The following is a 7,658-nucleotide window of genomic DNA, read 5'->3' as shown; positions in this document are numbered from 1 at the left end:
GATGTTCTATCTATGTGGTGGATTTAATTTTTTAACAAATCGCACTGCAATTGCATCACATTCATGAACTTAACAACACATTACTGTGGCTGACACTATTAATGCAGAGGTGTGTGTAGAAGCTGCTGTTTGCAGTGCACCTTTAGGATAAATAAGCTCCGGCCACCAAGAGGGCCGGAGCAGTGGCGGTCCTGCTGGCCTTCCCACACTCCCTGTAGGACCTGATCCACGGCTCAGCACAGCGGCTTGGATTAGCCCCACACACCTTTGTGGAGGGAAAGATTATCCAGACCTCCCTGCATTCACTGACAGGGTCTTAAGTCACTCTAGCGTGCCAGCAGCCACCCGTCACCTAATCACACTTTCCAACTCATTTTTTTGTGATTAAGCAGCTTTTCTCTTTTCCTGCTCCTCAGTGTCAGAAGGTGTTTGCTGTGGGCTCGATGGGACTGATGGTTTTTAGTCATTTATCAAACTCTGAAAATGATGTAACCTCAGTGTGGCTTTCACCTGCACAACTCCTTTGCTATATACTGTCCTGCTTTTCCTTTGATGCCAACATGGGCACATGAGACCTGCAAGTATATAAATAAGTAGCATGATGCAGATCCATCAAGAGGGAATCCCACAATACAGTGTCTGTTCCTCTGTTATATAACTGAAAACTCATTTTTGACTAAACCAATGCAGTGTACTGTATGTCTCAAATGTCTAATGAACCATGCTGGTGGTGTCTCATGAACACATATTTTCTGTATGTTTTTTAAATCTGCTTAGATGCAAAAAACATGTCTGTGAAGCTCATTTCTCACTGGGGTTGGCACAGAAATGTCACGCCTAATGATCATTTAGGAGTGAAACTGTGGGGAAAGGTGTGTTGCTGGACAGTGCACGGCTATTGATTGAATGTTCTGGCAGTGAGGCCATCCGAGTCGGGCCCCCCCCACCCCTCGCTCTCCCCCTGCCGAGCGCCCCGAGGGCCTCTCTCTCTCTCTCTCCTGTCATGTGGAGCTCTGTGCCCACTCAGCAAGTGCAGGCATATCCCACTTCCATCTGCCTATGACCTCACAGCCCCTGTTTGTTTAACCCCCTCTCCAAAAACTAACCTAATTATAGCCCTGTAGAACATGGATTCAGCGGATTCCCAGTGGATTCTGCCACCGTGTGTGTCTACTCTACGCGCACCTATAATATGTGCAGCTCATGCAAGGCTCCGGCTTAACAGAGGCAGTGCTCTAGGCCGATCCTGTTTTTTCACATGCGTCTCCTCGCATTATGTCAGAACATGCCCTGCCAGTTGCATGTCTCGTGGGAGTAGACGTGAACAAGGTGATAAGAGCAGAGTGTGTCTCTCTGTCTACGTCAGCACGAGTGGAAAACTCATTACACAAATCTGGCTGACAGTCTTGACGTTGGTGACATCACTGACTCGCTCGCTCGACCGGATGGGCAACTTCCAGCAGGAAACACACCTTCTGAACACACTCTCAAAAGTCTTCGCGTAATCACAAACTCAAATCTGGAGCCTCCTCTGATGTACAGACATCGCCTACGACATAGTTCGCGTGTAACGGATGAGTACAGTGTGTGATGGTTTCTAGGGATTGCACCTATGAGTCAGACTGTATTGATTTGCTTTGGCTGGGATCTCCAGGAGGCCCTTTGAGCTGAGCCTGGAGGGGACTGGAGTGGCCTGTCCGGCTTGGGCAGGCCTGTCCAGAGCGGTGGGACTCGTGTGTGTGAGGTAGTGGGATTGACAGCGGTGTGTATGTGTGAGTGTGTAGAGGGGGGGGGGGTGGGGGTTAATCTCCCTGAACTGGGGCAGATGTTGTTAACGAGCTCCTCTCAGGTCGACTCCCTGCGTGGGAAAATGGCATCAAATCCTCCTGGGGTCAGGGCTTTTGGGCTGACCCACTGAGAGCCATCCCTCTCCACTGCACCGTCCTCTCAATCCCCCTCTCTCTCTCCATTCACTGACACCACTCACCGCAGACACTAGAAAAATCACATTTGACCATTTTTTCCCCCACTCTTTTTAAGTACATCCCCAATTTTCAGCTCCGTGCCTGAACGCATGTGAGCGCAGACAGACTTGTTCCGTGATGCAAATGGCTCATTAATGATAGCTGTGGTTGGACTGCCATGCCTGACACAACCACAAGGAATGCTGAGTGGGAAACGCTTCAAAGGCAAGCACGCCGCCACTCAAGAAAACTGCATCCGCCCAGCAGCGAGCTACTCTCTGTTGTTTATGTCAGTTGAAAGTAAATTGGTTGAATCGAGGCCTTATAGACTTTCAGGCGCCCGAGCTGCTACTGTGTAGGGTAGGGTACGTAAAGAATTCAGTGAGGGGGCAGAAGTATATTTTAAAAAATGATGTTGAAGCGAAAAAAATGATGTCTGACAGGTTTGTTTTTACTGCAGAGCTTTGATCTGATGCAGGAGATCCCTGTTGAAAGATATATTGGAAACACCTGACACCTGTGTTACTAAGCAAGTCCAACCTTTTAAATTCAGGAAATCAAAACCAAAAATCTATCCGGGAGTATCGCCAAGCACCATAGCCACAATGTGGTTTGACCTACGTGCTGTATACACTGTACACACACACAAGAGTTAGCTGTGATGTGGCCACTTCCCATCATTCATATCCGGAATGGGCATGTCCTCTTTACCATATCATGTCAACATGCCTGCTTTAGGGTTTATCCCGACTTAGGTTTTAATGTGAGGGTCATTTATTAAGGTGTCTGACTCTGAAGGTGTGTTTACTTTGTCCCAGCAGGTGTGTGTGAATATGAGACTCGTCAAATATGAGACGGGATTACCGCCTCTTTTGTCCCAAACAAAACAAATACAAATCACACGAACAGCTGAAATGGGATGATTCTGTTTTTTTTCCTGTTGTATCTTTAGAGAGTTTTTTTTTGGTGTTTTTGTCCAACTACTGAGGTTTACTTGTTTTTGCGGCTTGCAGGAAGATGTGTAAAACCACACATATACATGAGCACACAACCAAGAATGAAACTGGATTAAGAGGGCCTCTTTCCTGAATAACCTGTAAGGCCAATTACACTCAAACGGTTGGCTCTAATGTGCGTTAAGGGAAGCTCAGGCACCGAGGGAGACACTCCAGTGTGTAAAAGTGTGTCTGCTGCAGATGGTGCCTTTCTGAAGAACACATCACTTTGTCTATGGACACTGGAGCATGCAGCGTTGCTTTTAATTCACCAAACTAGAGTTCTGACCCCACTTCTGACCCGTCTTGGAACGCCAAGGAAAATGGGGCCAAGTGTACATGTGCTGATGTATGTACTGTGCCTAGGGACAGTGAAGTGAATACGGGACCGCTGCAAGACAATGCAGAGTCAGAGGGGGGGTGATGAGGATTTAAGGGGGCGACAAGGGGGGAAGATTAGGCCTCTCATCTAGGCCACAGATATTGATTAGTGTATGTCGAGGACAGTGAGAGGGAATACGGATTGACAGACGCACAATGGCGGTGTGGTCTGATCATATCGCTATTGTCCGGAGCTGTCAGTAACCTGTACCCACGTGCAAAACAAAAACACTTTGGTGTGATGCACCCAAAGTTGGAGGAAAGACTTTATCTTCCAGCTGGTCAGGTTGGGGGGCACTTTGTGTTTTTAGTGTAGCCCAGTCTGTATATGTGTGTGTGTGGTTTATGGGAGTGTAACCCTGGGAACATGGGGGGAGGTGGAGCACACGGGGCTACGGGTCAGTCCTGACTGACTCTGTCACTTATTGATTAGTTGCCATGGAGAGTTAGTCAGGCCATCTCTCTTGGAGGTGTGTCCCCGAGGGCCGGCAGCTCTGCCCAGATGAGCCTGTGGAGGCTTTGTCTGCAGGGGGTCAGTGTGTGTGTGTGTGTGAGTGTGTGACCTCGCCAACTTTCACTCACGCTTCCTTCATCCTCATCCCTCTTCTTTTCACCCCCCTGTGGTACTCCTTCTCGCACTTTTCCATCGTTCTCCTGAGTGGACCAAACTCTCTCAAGCTAATCTGCCTAAAATCTGAAATGCATCAATATTTATATACACCTACTCCCCGAGGGGCCTGCAATAATGGGGATTGTAAACAAATTGTCCAAACTTATTGAGCTGTGAAATCCCCCCCCCTCCCCTTCATAGCCCCTGGATTTGCCTGCTCATATGATCCCCTCTCATCTCTGTTCTTGTATTGTCCCATCAAACGTTAAGAAGAAGGAGGGAGTGGGTGCAAGAGGGAGAGAGGTGGATGGTCAGGACTCGGCGGTGCCAGAGAGTCCACCTGCAGTAGCTAACGACTCCACTGACAGCCCAGCAGGGGACGGTGAGGGTGGTGGTCTTCACACCTCTCTGGAATAATTAGGAGGTTTGGGAGGACAGGTAGAGGAACGGGGCAGCATGCCTGCAGCAGAAACAGTTTATTACCATCATTTCGTGTGAATTTTGGTTTTAGAGTTAGAGCAGAAAATCTGGGTAAACCCTTGGTTTGTTTACAACCTGTCCAGGGTCTGTCTACGATTATTTTCATTATTGATTAATCAGTCGATTATTTTCTCGAGATAATCGATTAATTGTTTTTACGCAAAAAGCACTTTTTCCAGTGTGAGGGTTTGTATTATAACACTAAACAACTAAGTATGTTAGAGTTTTGGAATGTCGATTGGACTAGGGCTGCAACTAACTATTATTGTCATTGTCAATTAATCTGTTGATTATTTTTCCAATTAATCCATTAGTTGTTTGGTCTATAAAATGAAAGAAAATGGTGAAAAATGTGGATCAGTGTTTCCCAAAGCCCAAGATGACGTCCTCAAATGTCTTGTTTTGTCCACAGCTCAAAGATATTCAGTTTACTGTCATAGAGGAGTAAAGAAACCAGAAAATATTCACATTTAAGAAGCTGGAATCAGAGAATTTAGACTTTTTTTTCTTTAAAAAAATGACTCAAACCGATTTATAAATGATCAAAATAGTTTGGGATTCATTTAATTGTTAACAACTAATCCATTGCAGCTCTAAACCTGTCTGAAGGCCTGCATGCTTGTGTTTGTCTTGCTTTGTTGGACACATTTCCAAATCTCAGCAATTACTTTTAGTGAGTACAAAGTGTAATAAACTGGATTTATCCTTTTAATCCTATTAAAACATCTAAAGAGAGTATTTAAAGAGAAAAAAAATAACATTTTGGACTTGATTTTCTCTTGAAATTGCAAATTTATTGTCGGAATAATACAAACTCTGTCTCCTTTTAAGAATATGCGCACAAACTTCTTAACCCGAAACTTGACGACGGGCCCCCTCCCTAATATCACACCTTGGATGCATAAACATGCCTGTGCTCCACACATCACCCCACACCGGGGAGGGTGGAGGGGTGTGGGGGGCGGGGGGGCTGCATGGCTTTAGTGCCGCACTGTGACACCAATCAGGGGAGATGGCGGGCTCCTTTGTCATGCAAACACCAATCGTTTCTTGTCTTATTCAAATGTCTGCCCTCTCTCTTTATCCTCTCCCTCACTCTCGCTCAACCCCTACCACCGCTTCACCCTCCACCCCCGACTTCAGCCCTCTCTCTCTCTCTCCCTCCTTCTCAAGTCCAAGTAAATCCTGGCTGAGAGAAGAAGAAGAAGAAGAGGGAGCCTCCAGGCCCGGGACTGCTGCTGAGGCAGACCTCTCTCCTGGGGGTCAGCCTGTGTCTCAGAGCATGGGGCTGTTTCCAGGCCCGACCAAGTCCATTTCATATTCAAATGTTACAATCAGGCCTCTGACCCGCGGGGGGCTCTTTATGGTTGCGGCCCCAGGTCGCAGGGTCAAGATGGTGATTTAATAGCTCAGGCAGAGGAAAGGAGCGGGGGAGCCAAGTGATTTAGGGGATGAATGAGTAATAAAAAAGCATTTTTCCTAAGTTGTCATGTAAATTTCAATCCGTATTCAATATGAGGCTCCCTCCACACTAGAGGCCTTCCTCAATGGCTTTCTAGTGGACTTTAGTCATTCAGAATTAAGAAAGTCCATTTTCTGCTTCTGCTCTTGACTTGTGGATGGTGTAAACAGTAGCTGACGGCGAAGCGGCCGAGGATTAGGGATGGAGATGAGGAGACGTTAAAGAGTCATCATGCTTGTGTGGTGCCACTGTGTCTCAGATGTCCTCATGCTCTGGAGTGGCCTGTTATTCCTGTCCCTGAGGGTGTGTTCCCAGCACGCCAGCTCCAGTAACATAGGCAGGTTTGCGTGTTTATCTGTGTGACAGAGAGCGAGTTAGAGTATTATGCTATCATTATTATGAGTCTATAGAAGGTAGCTCGTATGGCTTTATGTCTACAGGTGGAAAAATGGAGGCACAGACAGCACTTGGAGTTTTTTTTTTAACAGTTAGGTGTTTTTACACCGGCGGCACACCATAATCTGCTCTATCTGTGACTCACACAGTGTGTCCTGTTCAGGCCATCCCTAAACCTGACTCATTTAAACCACAAACAAACCTTACCAGCTCACAGGCTTTAGGACAACGAGGCTGGTTTTTATTTCTTTTCCCTTTTATCTCGCAGACACAATCATAATTCCGATTTTTAACAGTTTCAGCTCAACAATTGCCAAAGAAATGTAGACGTACTGAAACATGTATTTAGAAATAGACACAATAAGATGTAGATGTAATAATCACTTATGCAATAATCACTGCAATAATTACTAAAGTGAACAAATTACGAAGGAATGAATGACATAAATTTGTCAAAAGGATGACACACTTGATTAACACGTACAATAATTAATCTGCATAAACTATATATGCAAATGTAAATTATTATATGCAAAGCCAATAAAACATACAGTATGTTACCTTTACTAGGTAGCTGCCTTACTTTATGTTTGTCCCAAGGTTTGGAAATAAAACTTAATGTTCACACTCCACTTTACTTTCTTCATTTTTCAAATAACCGTTTCACTTCTCTCCATCACTGAACCAAATCATTTTCACTTAATTTCCCTCTGCTAGTTGTAGTAAAAGTGACAATATACAAGTGAAACAAACTTTTGTTTTCACCCAGATCACAGTATTTACACCAATGTTCAACTACCGCAACCCTACAACCTGTTTCAGTTAGAGCTGAAGAGTTACTCAGACACAAACTAATTGGCAACGATTTAGATAATCGATTCATTGTTTTTAAGCAGGGCTGCAACTAATGATTATTTTCATTGTCAATTAATCTGTTGCTTGTTTTCTCGATTAACCAATTAGTTGTTTGATCTATAAAATGTCAGAAAATGGTAGAAAATCTTGATCAGTGTTTCCCAAAGCCCAAGATGACGTCCTCAAATGTCTTGTTTGGTCCACAACTTAGAGATATACAGTTTACTGTCATAGAGGAGTAAAGAAACCAGAAAATATTCACATTCACAAGCTGGAATCAGAGAATTTTTACCTTTTTTTCCCCTTTAAAATTAGTCAAATCGATTAATCGATTAACAAAATAGTTGGCCATTTTAATTTAATAGTTGACAACTAATCGATTAATCATTGCAGCTCTAGATTGGACAACATGAGACATTTGAAGATGGAAACAGGTATGGACATTTTTCCCTATTTTAAGACTCAACGATGAATTAATGAATCAAGAGAATAATTTGTAGATTGATCAAAGATGA

The sequence above is a fragment of the Sebastes fasciatus genome, chromosome 10 (genome assembly GCF_043250625.1).
Source record: "Sebastes fasciatus isolate fSebFas1 chromosome 10, fSebFas1.pri, whole genome shotgun sequence".
Classification (NCBI taxonomy): Eukaryota; Metazoa; Chordata; class Actinopteri; order Perciformes; family Sebastidae; genus Sebastes; species Sebastes fasciatus.
This window is presented reverse-complemented; position numbering follows the sequence as displayed.